The sequence below is a fragment of the Miniopterus schreibersii genome (genome assembly GCF_964146895.1).
Source record: "Miniopterus schreibersii genome assembly, chromosome: 9".
Classification (NCBI taxonomy): domain Eukaryota; kingdom Metazoa; phylum Chordata; class Mammalia; order Chiroptera; family Miniopteridae; genus Miniopterus; species Miniopterus schreibersii.
Window position 1 is genome coordinate 49,871,041 of NC_138118.1, and position 23,095 is coordinate 49,894,135.

Consider the following 23,095-nt stretch of genomic DNA (forward strand, 5'->3'; position numbering starts at 1 on the left):
GCTGCTCTTGGTGTCCTCTTGTAACTACTGCAAGGCAAGAATTAACATTGAGTCCATACATAAAAATAGGTATCAATTTTCAGCTGCTTATCTAATCAAACAAAAAATCCAGTCAACACAAATGGATTCAAATATCTTCTCCATCACCACACATAGAATATCAACCCATATAATGAATGTGTTATAGTTTGGGATAGACTTATCTTCTTATCAAGTCTCCCATTTAGATTCTGTGCTAATTAAAAATAGATACATAAGTTAGATAAGGAGGAAAATGTCAATGTAATTGGTGGTAAAATGGATGGCAGGATTGAATTTAGAGTCAAATTGGACTTTCTGTTGTTTTTTCTCCTGAATTAAACTAAACCACAAATTCATGGTCGAGGCTCTAGACAGTGGTGACGTACCACAACAAGGGCAGGGCTTTCTTGGTTAGATGACCTCATGCGAGCAGCCTGGAGAAGAGCAAGTGTGGCCTGTGGGTAAGCTGGTTCTAAGAGAGAATCACAGGTTGGGTCAGATACACCTACCCAGAAAGTCTTTCTAGTTTTCCAGATTAAAGAAGTCATTTCTCCTCCCTTGTGAAAGAACTAATGAGATGCAGATACAAGGAGAGACACTTACCCAACTACTAAAACTTTCCCAATTAAAGAGCCGAGGCAGAAATGTGAAAAAGAGAGAGTTGTTTTATTTTGCTTTGTTTTGTTTTTGTTGCTTATTTGGTTTCCCCTAGAATGTACACACAAAATTCTCAGAGAACAAAGAGCTGAAGCACTATGTAGCTCGGATAACATTTTGCTAATTATATAGGTTAATTACTTATTCCTTCATAGATATCAGTGAGTGAAGCATCAATACCTAAAGATTCTGCATTAAGCAAATTATTAAGACAAGACGAAGATTCATTAACAGTGAAAAGAGAAAATAATCACAGTTGAAGTAAAATATTGTTTTAGAGAGGAACTTCTCTTTATTTAGAAGAACACAGTGATAAGTATTTAGCATGAAAAGGGATATCGTAATAGTGGTGTTTGGAATAGGACCAAAAAATCGGTGCTTTAAACTATTCTGCTTAGAAAATGAGTAAGAATGGAACGGAGGCATCACAGAGGAGAGAGAACCGGAGTGAGGAGACAACAGTCTCACAAAATGGATGTATTGTAGTTTGAAGAAACTTGTTTCTCACAGTTTCTATCATTTAGATTTTGAACTACTTAAGAAATTGATATGGGAGTGAGATAAGAATCAAAATTATCTGGGGTAAAACTGAATTGGAGACTGTGACTTGAAGTGCAGCCAAATGAGACTTTTTACTTTCTCCCTCCGGTATTGAACTGAACCACCAACAAGCCAGGGAACAAAGTATGGGGCTGGATATAGGCAGAGAGAATCTTGGATTTCCCTATCTTTAACTGCTGTTAATACAGAGTGACATTCATCAAGAAGTCTCAGGTACTAAGAGTGCGGTTGTTCATACGGAAACCGAGACAGGAACAGAGAAGTGAGTGTGGTGGGCAACCGTCTGAAGAAAGAACATGCTCTTTGCCAAAGCTCAAGTTGTCTTGGGGTAGTGGTGCTGGTTAATAGCTGGCATCTACTTAGTCATAGAGGCCCTGAAACAAAAATGGGTATCTCAGTCCAAATGTCAGGAGACACTAACCAGCTAACGAGTCTATTGGCCCTTCACATCTCTAAGCCTCTGGCAGGAGAGAAGAGTATGATTTTCGAAGTCTTCATCAGTAGGGAGAAGGGCCCAACTGAGATATGTATATAAATGCCCCAGAGACAGAGATGATGCTAAGTAAGTTTAATTGCTGCTCTAAGTCTAGGAGAGTTGATAAGTGTCTACCCAATTTTAAGGAAAAAGGAAAGGGGAGGTGAAATTTTAATATACTTTCCTCACTACCATGTTTATAGCTGTATTTATCAGCTAATATGAGGAGTCTAGGCTGTGTTGCCAGTATAAAAAACTAAAAAAACATAATGTTTGGTCTCTGTCACCTTGGATGATTTGCAGTTTTGGGAGCACAGGCAGAACAAAGTCTGCCTTATTGGATTCTCTATGACAGTCACCCTTGTAGGAAGTACTGCGATCATGGCAACAGTGAAGTGTCTTCCTCAAGAGTTTTAGAATTCAGGACTATAGATGGGATAACATGGCATACCATGAGAAGACTTAAAAGTGGAGTGATGAGGCCATCTAGCTATGAAAGACAAACTAGGAAAGTCTGGGCAGTAATGCCACTGTAACCTCAATTTGCACCCACCATCTATTATCAGGCTACATTTAACTTTATTAATTCACTTCCTTTTTATCTTCTTCCTGATACTCTTCCCCTATCTTTCATGGCTGTAGAGCTGTGTGGTATTTTAAGATTATACTTTATTCAACTCTTTTTTTAACCCTCATCTGAGGACAGGCTTAGAGAGAGAAAAGGAGAGAAAGAGACAGAGGGGGAGAGAGGGGGAGGAGAGAGGGAGAGGAAGAGAAACATCGATCGGTTGCCTTCTGTATACTCCCCAGACAGGGATCTAACCTGAAATGGGATATTACTTAACCAGATGAGCCACTCTGGCTGGAAACCCTTTATTCATCTTTGGTAGAGACACTGATAATGGGGCCAGATAGTCTAAGGCTGGTGCAACACAGGGTGGAGAAGTGACAGTCTTAGCAGCTGCTATATTTATGTGGTAGCAGTGGCTCATTCATTCCTCGGTGGCGTGCCAATGCAGCCTATGCAGGTAAAAATAAGTGTTCTTAACAATCAGTTCCCTAAGGGTGATAAGGACTCAGTTTCTCTTACACGGAGCATTGCATATTTATATAAATTACCACGTAGGGCCTGAGTACTCAGTCTTGCGGGGGGCGGTGCACGTGTGTGCAGACTAGGTTCTGATATCATTCTTCTATTCTTCTTGACTCAAGTGATTACTGCTGGCTAGCACACATAAGAAAATTGTTCTCATTAATCCTGCCATAGTTTAGAAAACTGTCCTAATTCACTCCTATTAAGCCTGAGAAAGGAAGGAAGGGAATTCTGTTTTCTACATTCTGGTACCAAGTTTCATACAATGTAACTGCAATGCCATCTCTTGTCAATGTTTTCAAAAAATAAATTCATTTTTAGTTAAATTGGAGAAGACATTGTCTTATTAAAAATAGAAATGCCCTTCTGTCCCCAAGTAAAATGTAAACATCTTAAGTTTCCACAAAAGATGTTCAATAATTCCTTTGTGCAATCAGTGTTATTTTGATTATACTACATTGGTTTATTTAGAAATAAAGTTCATCTCTCTCATTACATCAAGATGATCATAGGAAAGAAAATGTAAAAAGGAATACAATGTATGCCGCTATTGAAAAAATAAGGAATATGTTCATTTCAAGAGCAATGCCATATTGAGGATAACATAATAATACTTATAATAATACCAAAAACTGCAAAGCAAAATTAACCACCTCTTTTGCATTTACTCAAAGAGAGCAAAGAAAGTGTTTTCACAGTTGTCAGAAGCCCTAGTCGACAAGGAGTCCAGCTGAGTAAAGCAAAAGAAAAGATGGCCGGTAATATGAGTTGACATCAAAAGTGTTATGGAATTCCAAACTTGAGTAAATATCTTGACAAAGGCAAGTGTAGAAATTAAAATGAAATACAATGTTACAGTGCTTCTTCTTTTGGTCTCAAATAAAGTATATTTTAAAGTTTACATAGAAGTTTTAACCACACAATGAAAAGTCAGCTTGCCCTAAACAAAAAGTTTTAATGTGATTAAAATTTTCTCTTTAATTAAGGAAGCTGTTGTAGCAACAAGTTTCATTGGTAATTAAAACTATGACATCAAAAAATGGCATTTATACGTAACAGTATAAAGTGAAATATAAGACAAGGATCGTTAGGACAAGAATAAAACAAAAGGCAAGAGGATAGTAAAGCAGAATTTTGTGGTCCTCCTTGCTACACATTCAGATACTTATTCTGGTTGAACCGAAAAAGTTTTACTATCATGAGTAGAAGTTTTCTCAAGTTATTTTGGCTAAAGTTTGTCTTAGTCGACCTACTTTTGTATTCATACAATTGGAAAACTTATTTAAATAATGGAAAATAACATTAATATTTCTTAACTATGGCACATAGATTATAGATAATGGATAGATGATGGATATAGATGATAGATGATGATAGATGATAGATGATAGATAAATAGATGATATATAGATTATAGATGATAGATAGATGATAGATATAGATAGATAGATAGATGATAGATAGATAGATAGATGATAGATAGATAGATAGATGATAGATAGATAGATGATAGATGATAGATAGATGATAGATGATAGATAGATGATAGATATAGATAGATAGATAGATAGATAGATAGATAGATAGATAGATAGATAGATAGATAGATAGATATAGATAGATGATAGATGATAGATAGATAGATAGATAGATAGATAGATAGATAGATAGATGATAGATAGATAGATAGATGATAGATGATAGATAGATAGATAGATAGATAGATAGATAGATAGATAGATGATAGATGATAGATAGAGATAGATGATAGATGATAGATAGATAGATGGTAGATAGATGATAGATGATAGATAGATAGAGATAGATAGATGATAGATGATGATAGATAGATAGATGATAGATAGAGATAGATGATAGATGATAGATGATAGATAGATAGATGATAGATAGATAGATAGATAGATAGATAGATAGATGATAGATAGATAGATGATAGATATAGATGATATAGATAGATAGATAGATGATAGATAGATAGATAGATAGATAGATAGATAGATAGATAGATAGATGATAGATAGATAGATAGATAGATGATAGATAGATAGATGATAGATGATAGATGATAGATAGATGATAGATGATAGATAGATGATAGATAGATAGATAGATAGATAGATGATAGATAGATAGATAGATGATAGATAGATAGATTGATAGATAGATGATAGATGATAGATAGATGATAGATAGATGATAGATAGATAGATTGATAGATAGATGATAGATGATAGATAGATGATAGATAGATGATGATAGATAGATAGATGATAGATTAGATAGATGATAGATAGATGATAGATAGATAGATGATAGATTAGATAGATAGATAGATAGATAGATAGATGATAGATAGATAGATAGATAGATAGATAGATAGATAGATAGATGATAGATGATAGATAGATAGATAGATGATAGATAGATAGATAGATAGATAGATAGATAGATAGATAGATAGATGATAGATAGATAGATAGATAGATAGATAGATAGATGATAGATAGATAGATGATAGATAGATAGATAGATAGATAGATATAGATAGATAGATAGATAGATAGATGATAGATAGATAGATGATAGATGATGATAGATAGATAGATAGATAGATAGATAGATAGATAGATAGATAGATAGATAGATATAGATAGATAGATAGATGATAGATAGATGATAGATAGATGATGATAGATAGATAGATAGATAGATAGATAGATAGATAGATGATAGATAGATAGATAGATAGATAGATAGATAGATAGATAGATAGATGATAGATAGATATAGATGATAGATTTTTTTTCTTTAATTTACACCTGCCATAGCACACTTCTGATTTTTGGCGTCCCATGTAGCATGACCCAGAGAAAGAATGCTCTGATAATTTGGACTTCAACTACTCTAATTCATGTCACAATCATTTGCTATCATAAATTAATAAACTCTCACACTTGTACAAGTTCTCTGAAGACCTCTTTATTCTTCATCACTGAAAGCTGTTTTTTTAAAAGGCATATGGCCAGATCCCCAAATTTATGTTTTACTTAGGAAGACTGAGCCAAACTTCAGCAGGCTTCCCTGTAGATACCAATACTGTCATCCATCTGCTTGTTTTCTACATATTTCTTAAATTATATGTGTTATTTTTGGTGACTATAGGCTTTTGACACCTTAAACTGTCACAACACATTTGCCATATTGAAATACTAAACTTATTCCAATATTTTTTCCTCCCCCAAGGGTAACAGTTGAAAGAAAGGACACTTTCAAATGGAACTTGTTTGTATTGTTTCCCTCATTTATTTCTTTATTCAGCACATATAGAGAGTACCTGTTGTGTTGTAGAAATAATGCTAAACATTGGCAATAAAACAGTGACTGAATTAGAAAGGGAGACCAAGGTCTTGGAGTTTATGGCCCCGTGGTAGAGATTATTAAATACACAATTATTGTGATGCTGTGTGATGCCAAGTTTGGTAAGTCAGTAAAATTTTACTAGAGAAAGTAATGTGTCAAAGTTAAGACTAAAATGATAAATAGAATTTCTCTAGGAAAAAACATAAATGGAATGGTAAAGGAATGGTAAAGGGACCTTTATTTCAGCAACAGATTTTTTTTAACATGGCATGTGTCAAACTTAGCCTTGGAAGACACAGCAATAGAGCAAACATACCAAATCCCTGTACTCATGGAATTTGCATTTTGTTTGGGGAGACAAACAAAATTAATTTAAAAACTTATAAATAAATAACTTTAGATGGCAACATTGCTATAAAGAACTCAAACTGGGTTGTAGTGCACATTTGTCTCCCCAGTATTTACTTGCTCTGATTTTTTCCACGTGTAGCTCATATACTGCTGGGAAGCTGATGTCTCCTCTAGTACTAGGTATGAATTCAATTGTTCAAAAAGTAATTGTATTTCCTGGAAGCCAATGTTGGAGCAACCCAAGTCTAAGTAGAGCAATTTTTGCATTCACTTGACCTTAGATGGTAATGTAACACAGTTCTGTCCGATGAAACATGAGGAAAACATTGTTCTAAACCTGTAGGGAAAAAGTTGGCTCACTCTAAGGCAAGGGGGAAAATGACCCCTTTCTTCCTATGGTTGTGATGCCTAGAGCTGCTGCCATATCCCCATGTGGCTGAGAGAATCTCAGCAAAACAGAGCGAAGCTCTTAAATGATGCTGATCTCCACCTGCCTCTGGATATTCAGTTACATGAGTCAGTGATCACAGTTGTATAAATCAATATATTTCTGAATTTCTGTTACTCATCTGAAAATACTGTAAATGAAACCAGATAAATGTTTGATGCATTACAAAGGGGTGGGGGTGAGGAGAACGTGGGATAGTGTAGGTTCTGCTTTAGGCTGGCTGGTCAAGAACTGTTTTTCTGAAGAGGTGATATTTAAGGTGAGGCAAGAAGTTAGCCATGCTAAATCCTGAGAGAAGACTCTTCTGAGAAGCTGAAAGAATAATTCAACACATACAAGTTTCAACCAAGAAAAAAGGGCTGTGACATTAGAGATGAATGATGTTCTAATGATACGAGGCTTGTGAGACATATGGAGAAGCTTAGGATTCAATCTAAGAGCCATTAAAGCCCTTGAAGTTTGGGGATGACAAATTACTGTCTTTTCTCTTCTACGTAATATTAAATATGATGTTTTCTACTACTGTTAAAATGTGTTATATAGTTTGCAGCAACCACATTTCATTTTACAGTGTTGATGAAATTAACATCATTCTTATGGCATATGAACTTGTCTTATTTCAAAGGAATTGATGACAGGAATTTCTCACAAAACTCAATGATGTTCTGTTAGTCAAATCCATTAACAAAAAGTAAAAGATCAAAGACAATGTAATGTTAATTCAAAATAAATGACACCTGCAAAATTTACCTTTTTATTATTGTAGATATAAAAATAAAGTTGTGGGATATAACTGCCAGAGAAAGGTTTTGTTTTTTTCACTCTAAAATAATCCTTTGTCATGACAGCATTGTACTAAGAACAGAGGTAAATGAGATATTTAAGGAGACATACCTTGAAGAGGTCAGAATTTTTAATTTGCTTAAATTATATTTACTGGAATAGTTTTAAATGTGTTGCTAAACTTTCATATTAATACTCTTAAGTTACTCATCTTATTAATATATTTCTTTAATAATGCATATCTTCACTAAAATACTATGGAACCATATTGATTGATGTCTACAAATATTTACTGAATTTCTTTGTGTACAATGCACTATGCTAGGGACTTTAAAGAGAGGAACAAAAAAATAAACAAGATTCTCTTCCTATCTTAAAATATCACACATCTCAGAGAGAAGTACATATAAAATAAAAATCACATAAAGTAGAAGGAGACATAATTTTGAAAGTTGTATAAAAATAATTAGGGAATACTTTTGCTAGAGAATCAAAAAAGGTATCATGGACAGGAATTGCACATAAGCCAGTATTTACAGGCCAGGTAGAAGTGTTCAGAGTAATTTTGAATTAATTAATGGATTTTTTTAATGGGTGTAGTGTCATGACTTTACAATTACTCATGTCTGATTCCACAACTGCTAATCTCAAGAAACAACTTATATTTAATCACCATAGAGAGATATAATTGTCCAAATTGTTCATGTATCCCCATGATACATTGTATGCATGAAGGTTAAATATTAGAAATATATTTCCTGATGTTAAGTAATTAGCAATATGATGAAAGCCCAGAGAAGAAAACCAGAGAATTTTGCTAAATTTTAATGTATTTTTCCCCACAGAAGGTAACAAAGTGGCAGGAAAGGAGATGAAAGAGATCATGAGTAGCCAGAGGAGCTGGGAGATGTATTATGAAAAAACTGCAATTCCAATTCTCCTACTTAATGCCTTTGTAATCTTTCTCGAATCCCCTTGCTACTCTTAGCTTCAGTTTTAACTTTTGTAAAATTTGAAATAATATTTGTGTGTTTGTTCTAAAACATTAAAAAATGTATGAAAATATCTTTAGCTCTAGAATTAAGCTTTCCAACATGGTAGCCCCCAGCTATATTTGGCTATTTAAATTTAAATTAATTGAACTTAAGTAAAATTTTAAAATTAAGTTCCCTTGTCACACTAACCACATTTCAAGTACTAATAGTCAGATGTGGCTAGTGGCTACTATATTGGGCAGAATAGATATAGAATATTTATATCATTACAGAAAGTTTTATTGGACAACATTGCTCTTGAATGCAATAAAAGTATCAACTGCTTTTTCTACTTGTCTTCATGGTCACAGAATAAGATATACTAGTTAATAAATGAACCCTTTTAGGCAGAAAAAATACAGGGTAGGAAAGATAAGAAAAAATAGTACAAAATCTATCTTCATAAGAAAATATATTACTAATTAATTGCTCTCCATACAGTGCTATACTTTAATTTTCTCAAGCACCTCAATTATTTTTGAGTCCATGGAGAAAATAATCACATTTATATATACACTCAAAAAGTGCATTCAGGAATAAAAATCATTCTGTAGTAGCAGAAGTCATATCACATTTTAAAGGATGCTCCAAGCATTGTAAGATGTATTTAAAAAATTTTTAATGTGTAATATACACAACAGTAAAGTGCATAGATGTTAAATCTATAGCTTGGTGAATTTTTACTTATGTACACACCTGAGTAACCACCACACTTCCAGTCCCTAGAAGGCTCCTTTGTGGCCCTCCACTCCTCTCCACAAAATTAACCACTCTTCTGACTTCAGTCACTAAGGTTACTTTTGTTGGTTCTTGTTGCCACATAAATGACACTAGATAGTCTGTACTCCTTTCTGTCTGGCTTCTTTCAGTCAATATTATGTCTGTGACATGAAGCCACATTCTTTCAAGTGACAATGACTAAGCTCTCCTGTTCAGGTGAAGGTGAAGTGAGATCACCACTCAGAGAGGAAGGCATAGTTGCCTGTGTTTTGTGTGTGTGTGTGTGTGTGTTGTTGTTTTTTATACTTTGCAAAGTGTCTTTCTACAATTCTAATATATATTAATTATACATATTGTTATATTATTAAGAATTTCCTTGAGAGAATATATTTATTTTTGTGATGTTCTTTCCCCCTTTACTTTAAGTACAGAAAGTTTCCAAACATTATTGTTCATACCTTTTAAAAACTGCACTTAATGCTTATTCTCCAAGGTGGCCACCATCTTTTCTAAATATGTGAGGCCCTGTAACTTCAAGACTTTGTGAATTTCAAGCTCCCTGAAGCTGAGGGTTTCTCTCCATATAAATAGCACTTGGATATGACAATTAAGGCAAAAGACAAGAGAGGTCTTTCACAAACCTAGGTGTTTCAGACTCTCTTGTCTCTTGTATAAAAGCAACCATTAATAATATTGTTTATATACTCCCTAGATGCATAGCCCTGTTTAAAGATTAAACAATCACATAATTGTCTCTGTGAATATCCAACTATGAAAACATTGGGTTTGCATAGGTTTGAGCTTTAATATTTTCCTGTGTAGAACATGCACATGAGTTACCACTTCTTAATATATACCAAGTACTCTGATACCCTTTAAATAATAATAATTTTGTGTAAAATTCTTCCCACTCCTTTTGCACACTTATGAGATTTTGAGGTAAAAATTGTTTTCCCCACTTACAGATGTATAAACAAAGCTTGGGGAACTTAAATAATCTCCCCCAACGAAGTCAACAATAAAGCCTGGCTTCAAAACCCATCTGACATTAAGTCATGATTGCAAACATCCATTTTTCTTCTTTGTGTTTCCCTAAGAAAGTATGGAAATTGTATAAATTTTAAGGCAATGTTATCTATTCTGTGCATTTTCATACCTGGGTTCATATATAAAACCTGTTCCTCTAAAGCCAGAATCAAACTTTTTAGAGAAGAATTTATCTATTCATAAAAGTTAAAGGCTAATGATGTTAAAATGGGAATGCTCCTAGAAATAGTATAATCAGAACAGATCAAGAATATAATGTTTAGCCCGGGCCTGTGTGGCGCAGTTGGCTGGAGCGTCCTTCCATACACCAAAAGGAGGCGGATTTGATTCTGGATCAGGGCCCATGGCCAGGTTTCTGGTTTGATCCCCAGTCTAGGTGTGTATGTGAGGGAACTGATTGGTTTCTCTTTCACACAGATGTTTCTCTCTCTCCTTCTCCCTTGTTCTCTCTAAAATCAATAAAAACATATCCTTGGGTCAGGATTTTTTAAAAAAAGAATGAAATGTTAAAATGTTGTAGATCCCAAGTGATGTTTATACAATTTGTAATTTGTAAACTATTTATATGGTTAGAAAATGTTAAACTGTATCCTAAAAAGCTATGTATTAATGTAGACTTCCAAGTTTCTTTTGCATTAAACTAGGAAAAAGGTTTCTCTTATTAGCACAAAGAAATAGCAAAGTCATGGAAATGAGTACTTTCATTTTATTCACTAAATGTTGTTCTATTGCATATTGGAGGGTAAAATTTAAGATTAGTATATGTTACTAATTATAATAAGTATTATAATAAGTATTATAATAAGTAATTATAATAAGTATTATTACTATCAGCATAACAGTCTAATCCAAAGGTGGGGAAATGGGTTAAATTGTGTTGGAAAAGTAAAAATAATTAATGCAGAGTATACAAATCAGATGTTGTCAATAAGTTGACACAGTGTAGGCCTCTATTTCAGAAAAAAATCCTTTAAAAATGTTTTAAAAGATAAAGGTATCATGGGTTCTCTTTTTGTCATGTGAGCTTCTCAGCAAATTTAAGAAATATTTGATACATAATGTTGTACATGGTAACTGTAAACGATTGAGGTAACAACTTGGCTATTGTCTTGGTCTCTGGGATTCACTTTATAGCAAAACTCCAGATCAAAATATAGAAGCAGTTAAATTTCAATATTTAATACAAATATATTTCCCTCTGTTTCTAAACTTTTAGCTATTGTCTCTGGTTTTGCTCCTTTAACTAGCTTCTTTTAGATTTATGATATTTCAAGAAACCATTAGGTGAAACTGTTTCATAAATGTTCTGTTGGTTGTGGGGACTGAAATCTGTAAAAACTGTAGAGCTGTTAATGTGGAGCATCTTCCCTGCAAAATACTCACTTTCAATAATCTCAGCAATACTGAATCAATGAATCTGATCCAGAAATCAGTTTTGAATAATCTAAATAGTTGCCTTGATGTTTACATAGTAATTAAACTTTTTTAAAAATTTGCAATGGCAGGGTGGCTCAGTTGGTTGAAGTGCCGTCCCATATATCAAAAGGTTTCAGGTTTGATCCCGTCAGGACACATATGGGAGGAAGCCAAATGAAGTTTCTGTCTTTCTCTTCCTGTCTCCCTTCTTCTCTAAGGATCAGTAAAAATGTAAAAAACAAAAATAACAACAAAAACAAAAACATATCCTCTTGTGAAGATTAAAAAAAATCAGCAAATAATGAATGAAAAGGGGTTCTCCTCTTAAACATTTCAAGAGGAGAAAAAAGGCCATAGCAATGTAGTAAGTTAAGAACCTTTAAATTCCTTCAAATAAATCAGCTGTAGATAATTGCCCTGATAAAGGACTGGATTTCCACTTGTAGGTCTTGTTTGGCTGCCTTGTTTGATTGTGGAAAGGATTTTTATTTCTGAGAATTAGAAAGGCAGATTTTCACAAAGTACAGTTCTTGTGACTTAGCTGATCTCTCACAGGGAGTGTGTCCCAGCTCTGGAGGCCAGCGTGTACTTTCTACTGGATCTCACTGTAAAGTAGACACTTATGGAGCAATTCTTCCATTCTGTTTTCAGCTGCTAGGCTAGCTGGTTGGAGCTTATGCCAGTGAGTCGAAGGTCATGAGTTTGATACTTGAACAGATTACTTTGCTTCACACAGAGAAAGCACTGTAAGAAATAGAGAGATTACAGCCTTGTTCTCACCAGTGCTAACTGAGTTCCAAGTGTGAGGCTATCCCCATAAGAAGGATCAGGCTCACTAAAGACTTAATGGGTCCCCAGTAAACAACACAATTTCTTGTCAGCATCAAATCATTTCTGCCAAAATGTAAAGCAACCAATCACAAAGAAAATTGGATTTGATTGTGTTCAGCATTTTCTGGAAAAATAATTGCTATTAATGCAAGTCAACCTTGAAAAATATTTTAAAATTAACTAGAATACGTATTTTTAGAATTGTGATTTTCTATTAAGTTGACTAGATTTTTTTAAGGCTGACAATGCGGTAAAATATTTTTGGTCAAAGACATTAAAGTTAGGATGCTCAACAAAGAATCAATCACTAGTTTCAGAAGAATATTTTAAAATTATATCCATATGTGGTAAATTTTAGAAATGTGTGACTTATTGCCCAGCCAGTCAGGGCACATGCCCGGGTTGCAGGCTCAATCCCCAGTAGGGGGCGTGCTGGAGGCAGCCGATTAATGACTCTCATCATTGATGTTTCTATTTCTCTCTCCCCCTCTCCCTTCCTCTCTCTGAAATCAATAAAGATATATATATATATATTTTTAAAAAGTGACTTATTTATCCCACAAACTTTAAATGCATTTATCCATTACCATCTTTGAAACTACTTCACTTAATTAAATCAGTATTTTGTCAGTTCTACATAGGAAAATTTTGTTTTTACCTCTTATTGTACATTTTTAATGTACACATAGATAAAATAAAGGGACTCCATAGTACTTGAGATTGGACTTAACTGCCATCCCTCCTGGCACATAATTGGTGACTAAAGTATATTAATTTTATCTCTCAAATATCTCTGGAACCAGACATTTTTGTGTCTACATATACTGCCAATACTTTGGGGCATAATCCTTCACCTGAACTTCATTTCATAATGTTCTCCTATTGGTCTGCTTGCCTCCAAAGTCACTGTCAGCTTTCCAGAGAGATCTTTCTAGAGCACAAGTTTCACCATGTCATTTCCTAGCTCCCTATTTGCTTTAGAATAATGCGAGACTCTCCATGGCCCATGCCCTGTCAGGCTGGGCTTGGACTCTATGAACTAGTTATATTGAATTAGTTGCAGTTTCCCAAAGGTGAATACTCTCTAATGGTTCCATTCACTTACACACTGTCTGAAATTTCTGTTTGACCCTAACAGTCATCCTCACCCTCCCTCCCCTTGCAAAATAAACAACTCATTTTTTTGCTTCCTCCATATATAACATTCCAATACTTGGAGTTAAGCATGGGACACGGGGCCCTTCCACAGCTCCCAGGAATGAACACGACAAGTCTAAGTCCAATACACTGTTAGAATCTTCTCCCAGTCACTCTTCTTGCTAGAGATCACTTTTAGCATAAGTGTGTGGCTCTCTGAGCCAGAAGGGACAGTCTTGCAAAAAGACAAGTCTCTCTGTTCCTGTTGTTGGTTGATGCTTTGGGCGGTAGGTGTGATACTCTAAATATACTTAGAGAAAGAACTCAAGGTCAGAAGCGAACCCTGAGAATAGCAGAGAGGAAAGAGAAGAGAAATTGGTTTCTTGATGATGCCCTAAAGCCACCCAATTAAATCTGCACTGACTCTACCTCCAATCTTGTTATAAGAGATGACAATTTTTACATTATTTAGGAAAATTTTAGATGGATCTTTTGTTCTTTGCCATCAAAAGTATTCAACTTGATACAAATCCCCATAGCTCTCAAGAGGCATGTCTTTGTTAATATTCACTTCCTCTGTGATGACTTCTTTTAATTCCCACTCCTTTAGAATTCACCTTTTTGTGCCTTTAAGATTTATACATATATTTTCTACACATACTTAGATAGCATTGCAATACTTTGCTGACAAATCCAAGACATCTCTTGGTGTGCTTGGCACATATTATATTCTTGCCACCTTTATGCGAATAAAGCTGACAAAATGAATAACTGTTTCAATTAATCAACTTATTTAGGCTCATAAAGTTCCAGAACTAACCTTCATATAAATGATAAGCAAATTATTCTTGTTGATGAAGATAAATGATGGTTCTCTGTGCATACAAGTGTTACTTAACCATAAAATGTCAAAGCCAAAGGGAGATGATCACAGTTTAAGATAGTTTTGATATTACATAACTTTGAGATATTATTATAATATCTTTCCCTGATTTAAAAAACCTTTCCCTTCAAAATTCTGCAGATATGTAATTACATTTTGTTAGTCACATACCTTATTTAATACATTATTAAATGCAGGGGAGAACAGTATTTTTACATACATCTTCCAAATAAAGTTCCCTTAGTTTAGAGGAAAATTCCCTGGCCCAAAAGACTGAACTCCCTGGAGCCTCCTTTTCTGAAAGGGTTTCATTCTTTTCTCAGGTTACTTCTCTTTCCATTTCACTCTATCTGTGTATGTGTCCCATTGATAAATTGCCACTAATGGATGAGACCCACAGCTCTAATAGAGTGCTGCTCTTTTGTGGTCCCTAGACCCCTGCATCAGAATCATCCGGCATTGCTGTTAAAAATGCGACTTCCTTTGCCTCACTCTAGATCTTCTTAGTCGCACTGACTGGGATTGTTTTGAGTTGAAGAAACTCTGCTTTTAAAGATCCAGAGACATAGGAGCATGGAACAGATGATGAATCTCAGTGGGAAGGTAGGGGTGGGTGGGTGGGTGGGTGGGAAGAGATTAATCAAAGAACTTATATATGCACATATGCATAACCCAGGGACACAGACAATAGTGTGCTGAAGGCCTGGGGGAGGGTAAAGGGGATCAAGGGTAAAGGGGATCAATGGGGGGAAAAAGGGCATATCTGTAATACTTTCAACAATAAAAATAAATTTAAAAAAGAAAAGAGGAAAGGAAATGAGAAGGGGAGAGGAGGGGAGGGGAGGGGAGGGGAGGGGAGGGGAGGGGAGGGGAGGGGAGGGGAGGGGAGGGGAGGGGAGGGGAGGGGAGGGGAGGGGAGGGGAGGGGAGGGGAGGGGAGGGGAGGGGAGGGGAGGGGAGAAGTGTATCAGATGATGGAGACATAAGCTTTAGAACCAGGATTCTGTGGCTTCATTTTTACACTTTCTCACAGCTGCTATCACTTACTCTGATCTTCATTTGTTTTTCCAGGCCATGACTGCTCTTAGAGTAAGACTGACTCCTGTCCTTCATGCTGCCTGTTCATCAAAACAGGCTCTCTGAACGGGAGGTGTTTTCTACAGTAACAGCTAAGCTGACAACAAAAATACAAATGTTTTCTGAGAGGTTAAATTCAATCAATCTATATTGAACTATGCAGGGCAAGGTTAACCGCTCACTGTCCACTTTCTATGCATGGGTGCTGTATTGTGAGAATTTAGTTTATGAACTTAAATTCTCCTTACTTGGCAATAAGAGAAAAATTCATTTACCATGTTGTGCTTAAACCTACTTGCTTGGTACACAGTAAGTATCCTACTGTATTCATTTTTTATAACTGCATTAAAAATTACCAGAGACTTAGTGAATCAAAACCACACCAATGTATTTTCTTATCATTTCCATGGGCCAAGAGTCCAGGATAGCTAAACTGGGTCCTCTGCTCAGAGTTGCACAAGGGTGCAATAAATAAAAGCTGCTCTCAAGTTCTGGTCATATAGGCCCCTCATGTCAAGGCAACTTATTTTTTCAAGGCCCTCAAGAATATCTTTATGACCTCTAAACCCTTTTTTAAAGGGCATACCTGGTTAGGTCAGGCCACCCAGTAAATCTCATGTTTTATTAACTTAGTCAACTGATTAGACATTGATTACATCAGCAAAATCCCTTCTCCTTTACTAGATAATATAACCAAATTGCAAGAATGAAATCCATTATGAGATAGGCATTACTTGCACTCAAGGACTGGTGATTATACAGGACATGTACATCAGGAAGCAAGTATCTTGGAGACCATCTTAGAATCCTAGTTACTGCAACAATAAATATTTGCTCATTTTGGATATTTTTGGCATTGGCTATTGTCTTTTATTAAAATACACGTAAATGTATAAAAGGAAGAAGACAAAGAGTATATCCCCATTACCAATGACTTTCAATATCCTTCCCTGTTTGTTGGCAACAATATTTTAAAAGATATTTATATATGTTTCCAGAGTATTCTTTGCACCTGTGTGTTAAAATACTATTTTTCACATTGCTTTGTTTTTCATTTCAAAATCTCCAAAATATATCATTAGCAGCACATACGTATCTACCACATATGCTTGTATATGTTTATATATACACTTGTAATATTATTCCATTGTGCAGATGTACCACAAATTATTTTAGCCCTGTATTGATACAAGTCTATTTGCTCTTTTGTGGCTGTAAATATTTCCCCTATTCATATCATTTTGCATGTGTTCTTATATTATGGAATAAATTCTCAGATGTAAAATTCAAACAGTAAGTGCTCTTAGTGTTCGGATTAATACTGCCAATTTTTTCAAAGCTGTCGTGTAAAGTTACATTCAGCTTTCTTATATTATTGCCAATATTGCATTAGAAAATTTTTAGCTTTCCCGATCTGATGGATGAACAATGACACTTTATTATTGCTATAATTTATGTGTTATTTGATACAATCAAAAGCCATTGTATTTCTTTCTTGATAAATTGCCTGTTTGTGTCCTTTATTAATTTTTATCCTATGACATTTCTTGTCCCCGGCACATAGTGCAATACTCAAAGAGGAGGGCTCACCCCAGTCTGAGAAGCAGAAAGCATATTCTTCCAGGAACTTCAAAGCATAATGAGTCACATGAGCATCCGCATCATCAAGAAAACAGCTCCAAGACTGCTGCTTCCATCCCATGGGATGCCTGCTCTTCAGCCTCCCTCCTCACTCCTTCTTCATCTGAGAACAGTCATGTTAGGTCATTTTGTATCCAAGTTTTTGTAGGTAGGTAGCTTTAAAAATGCTAGTGCTAAAATAAATAACATGCACAGACTCAGAAGATATGCTGTTGAACTCCAGTTGTGATATTTGCTAGCTATCTGTTCTCATTTAAATCATTTAATGTAGCAGAAGCTCAGTGGTTATGAGGTTTAAATGATATAAAATATCTGAGAATGAAATAAGATAAATAAATTATTTTAAAAATAAGTCTTTTCACTTTTTGCCACTGGTTTACTATATGACAACAGCATGTTCTGACAATTTTAATTAATGTTACTCTACAAATGCAACAAGTGAGGTAGCAGAAATAAGCATATACAAATGCTAGTCTCATTTGTTACTTATCCAGAGGCAAAACTTAAGCTATACTGCAAAATAATATTTTGGAATTTTGAAGTCCACAATGCTATTAAAATGCAAGATTTTGGGGGGGAAAATTCTTAAGCTATTCATAACATTCAACAACTTAATCATTCGGGTCTAAAAATACTTATTCTAAAAGGTTTCTAAATAACTAAGTACTCTACAAATATTTGAAAAAGTAATCTTCTGATCTATGAGAACATGATAAATAAAAATAGGTGTTCAAATGGGAGACAACCCCTGATGAGGTAAGTTAGTTGAATAAATTAGTTATCCAATGGTGAGTCTCCTTGAAAAGCTTAAGAAAAATAGGATAAATTTATACTGTCGTTACACTCGTGTGAGACAGGTATCACCTTAAAACTTTCAAAAAATGTTTCTATTGAATATTTCATTTAAATATGTACGTTGTTATAAAAATTCACATTTGTTTAAACTTCTCCATACATGACTTTGGAATGAAGTCTCTAGCAATTAAGACTATACTGGAAAAGTGTAGGGTTATAAATGTAATGACAAGCCTGGCTCCCTGCTCCTCCAAACCTCGAGCCTTCATATCTGGGGGTACTTGAATTCCACCTGAAGCTTCAGTCCTACCTCAGGCCATTCACATTGGAAACACAGATGAGCACAGATTCCTGTCTCAGCATCAAGGTCCCTTCCACTGAAGTGAGGAAAGGTGCCTTGGGTCACTTCATGGAGCTGAGGAGGGGAGTGCAGAGCCCCTGGGAAAGGTTAATAATCCCCAGTGATGTCAGTGATGTCAGTGTGCTACTGTGAGCCTAACTCTTCCTTCCCTTACACCTTGATTTATTCTTTCAGTCCAGTAAGTGAGCAGAGGCTACCATGGCCCTTCCTAAAACTGCCTCAGAAGACGACATGTCTTCTGACTCAGGAGTAAGAAGGGAGTGTCAGATGCTCACACATACCTTATTAAAACACTCTCAGGAAATATACAGAATTTAAGAACTCCCCAGGGTGTATGGCATAGCCAAAATTGCTCTTGCATCTGTTTCTCTAACAGTAAGACTGAAATGGAAGGGCCTATATTCTTCTGTAAAAGCAGCACAGCCTGTTGGAGGGCAGGGGGAGAGGAGAGAAAAGCTGAGAGAATCTCTCTCTGCACTTAGTGTGGGGTACCCTGCCAGAAGAGGACCTCCTTAAAGGTGAAAGTTGAGCCAGGTTTACCCATCCATATTTGTACTCTGAATGAATACAGTGAGAAAAGATGTCAACTTTATATAACACATTTTCTAAAACTTCCTCTGAGAGAGAAAAGGACCAGTGAGGCTGGTTGGCTAGAAAAATAACCTAAGAGATGTTTAGCAGAAAAAGTCTTGGAATTTATAATCTTTCTGTTTCATACGTGGTAACCACATCTACCTCGCACCCTTATACTTGAATCCCTGAGTTGACTGAATGCCGCTCTCCTGGTCACTTCGAATCCTCAACCCAAGGAACCAAACTAAGAAATATAAACCCACTCATTGATTACTTGTGTATTAAGCAAGTTATTTTAATTGCCTGAACCTCAATTTCCTCATCTATAAAATGGAAATAATCACACCAACTTCACTGGTTTTTACTAATTTCAGAATGCCTTGAACATGAATTAGTAAGATAAATTATTGCTATTGTTATTTTTTTGTCAGTGATGGGAACATTGTGTCTGGGCTTCTGCAACTACTTGCTAAAGCCTTCTACCATCTGAGACTTCTATCCGACACCAGGGTCCCATCCAGCAAGACCCTGCATGCCACTGAGGTGTGGGTCTCTCTGACGTAGCATGATTTTCATTTTGAATTTTCTTGTACTTGCCGCTGTTGAAACCTGTCCTAACCACCTGCATCCAACATCAGCTCCCAAGGGATCTATTAATAGCCAGCACCTGGCCACTCCCAGTCTGGCTACCCCACTGACTCAAAGTTCAGTCACTGGTATTACTCAGGAACACATTATTGAATTTAGCAAAAATCAGTGATAAATCCAACGCATACTCTAGTGAAATTCAATACGGCGTACTCTAAGAAATTTCTTCAAATGAGCCACCCTCCTACCCCTAGAAAACTTTAAGCTTCCATGACACAAAACTGAGAATTGTTAAATTGCCAAGGCTTAGGTCACAACAGAATTTAAAAGAAGCTAACCATTTTTATTAACACACCTAGTGTATTATCATGTTCTTGCTTTCAAATTTAATTTGGAGCTTATGTTGAGTTGTGTCACAGAATTGGATTTATTTGTTTGGCAGACTCTCAAAAGATTCTAAATCCCAATTACAGGCACAGTGTTTTCCAAACCCAAGCATACACAGTCACATACACATCATTACCAAAACCTATTTCAAAAATGACTTTTTATTCTTCTATTCTTTAGCAGTTTTGTTAATTAATGGGGCATAATACTATTATTATTATCGATGCAGTGAATATGATTAATTTTTTTCTTATTAGCAAGGAAAGTAAAAAGAAATTGTTACACCCAATTCCATGTACTTGAATCCTGGGCTTTTTTGTCTTAGGTGGAAATTGTCTGTGTTTGTGGCTAAATGGGGGAATAGTTCCTTAAAATAATGTTCCTAGGATCTCTAATTTTGAAGATCTAAGCTTTAGAGGTTGGATTGTTGGATAACCCATGCAGTGGTTGGAGGCCATTTGACTTTAAGGAAAGAAAGAGACTAACCTGATCCCTTGTGGTTACTGAGGTGGTCATGCATTGACTCAGCTGCTCCTAAAGAGTATGGGCCACTGAAGGTGCTTGAGAGGGACCTGAACAGGGTAGTCTCTAAGGGCTCTAGCTTTGGGAATTTCAGCAATGGTCCTTGAGGCGAAGCTTGAGGTCCGAAAAGAGGGACATGACAAGGAAAGCTCTGGCCAGAACAACGTTTGACTAATAGAAGACCATGAGGAGCGATGGTGGTGATGGCAACCAGCGGGGACTGAAAATCAGGCATTTTCTCCATTGTTTTCTCTGAGCAAGACTGTAAGTTACTTATAAAATACAAAGAGAGAGTAAGAAGGCTGTAAACATGAGCTGATATGGACCTCAGGAGGTAAGGTCATAAGTTTTCCCTACCTATAAAAAATACTTGTGGTATAACTTGTTATATGATCTCATGCGTTTCATGGATCTGTGTCCCTGGCCCCCACATGCACATCCAGGACACTTGAGAGGTTTTCCCAGAATTACTCTTTCTGCTTTTGTCTGAATCAAGGCTCAACAATAGACTCTGACTGACTCACTCTATAATGAATACCTGTGACTGTGGAACACCTGCATCTGGCAGGGAATGTAATAAAAAGTAAAATAGCAGCTATTTCGAGCCAACCAACCAATTTAACAGTGCTGGTTTTGTACATTCTAACTATGGAGTTAGAGGCAAGTGTGTCTGACCTGGCTTACAGAGCCTTGCTTAATTGCTATCTCTGACACCTCTTCCAGATAGGCGGATGCAGTCTACAGAGGCACATCTCAGTGACTGCATAGATGCAAAATAGAAAAGTATACACTTTCTCCCACCATGTGGCTGCAACCTCATGGTAATGTTTTAGGGCTTGGTAAGTGTCAGGCAGCCTGAATTTTGGCTACACTTTCCCCTTTTGGCTGGATGCTCTTGTACAGAAGAAGAGCTGCACAACCCTGTGTGGCATCCCTGACACCTTGCTCAGATTTCTGATGGAATCAACCTTAGGAATAAAAAAAGCAATTTTTGATAGACAAGAAAATAATCATTTGAAAGTAGCAGAATGTTGAATGGGGAGATCTGAAAGAGGAAAATATAGATTGGACATAAAATGAAGGGAGAAGAGTAAGTGACATTGGAGTGAAGAAACACTTCAGCTAATGTCTTTAAATATCCTTGATCATGACTAAGCTGTCTGATTATGATCATAAATTTGACAGAAGAGTTTTCACATTTTCAAAAGGATATTACCTTCCCAGAATAGCAGAATAATAGAACACTGTTTAAATTAGAAAACACTGGGCTCAAGCCAGTTTTGCTCAGTGGTTAGAGCTTCAGCCCATGGACTGAAGTGTCCCCAGTTTCATTGCAACCAAAGGCATGTTCCTCATTTGCAAGCTTGATCCCTGGCCCTGGTCGGGGCGAGTGTGGACGTAACCAATCGATGTGTCTGTCTTCCACTGATGTTTCTCTCTTTCTCTCCCTTCACTCTCTCTGAAAAAGCAATAGAAAAAATATCCTTGGGTGAGGATTCAAAATAAATCAATAAATAAATTGGAAAACATTGAAAACATTGACATCAGTTATTATAAAGAAGAAAAGACTAAGAAATGATTACATAACTTCTTCAAGCACTTAAGTGTTTATCCTGAGAATGTTCAATATTCATCTTCCTAGAGAATTTTGACAGAAAAACATGTAAGTAGAAAAAAATTAACTTTCTGTAGTTAAAAGCAAGTAAAATAAATGATAATAATGAAAAAAAATCAAAAGAAGAAAGGATAGTAAGAGTGGGTAAAATATTCATCAGTGGCTCTTTGTGTGCATTATCATTCATTGTTGGCTGGAGCAACAAAAGTTCCCAAATCTCAATGGTCTGTGACACCATTTATTTCTTGCTCAGATCACATGAGAAATGCAGATTGGCTGCAGTGCTTCTGGGCTGAGCTAAGCTTGGCTTCACTTGATTGGTTTGGCTCTGTTTGACTGCTTCACTGAGCTTGAGTCTGAGTGTTTCTTCTTCTGGAACCTATCTGAGATACGTTAATGAAGGAGGTCAGGAGTCACATGAACTGTTAAAGCATGCATTTAAAGTGTCTGCTTGAACATGAAATCTATCATGTCTGTTCATACTTCATTGGCCAAAGCAAGTTACATGACAAAGTCCAAAATCAATGAGATAAATACAGTTTATGTATAGGTTTGCTATAGCTACTGTAACAAATTACCACCAACTGGGTGGCTTAAAATAACTGAAATCTATTTTCTGAAAATCCTGGATTCCTGAAGCCCAAATTTTAGTTACTGGCCTGAAATCAAGACATTAACCAGGCAGTACTCCCTTTAGAA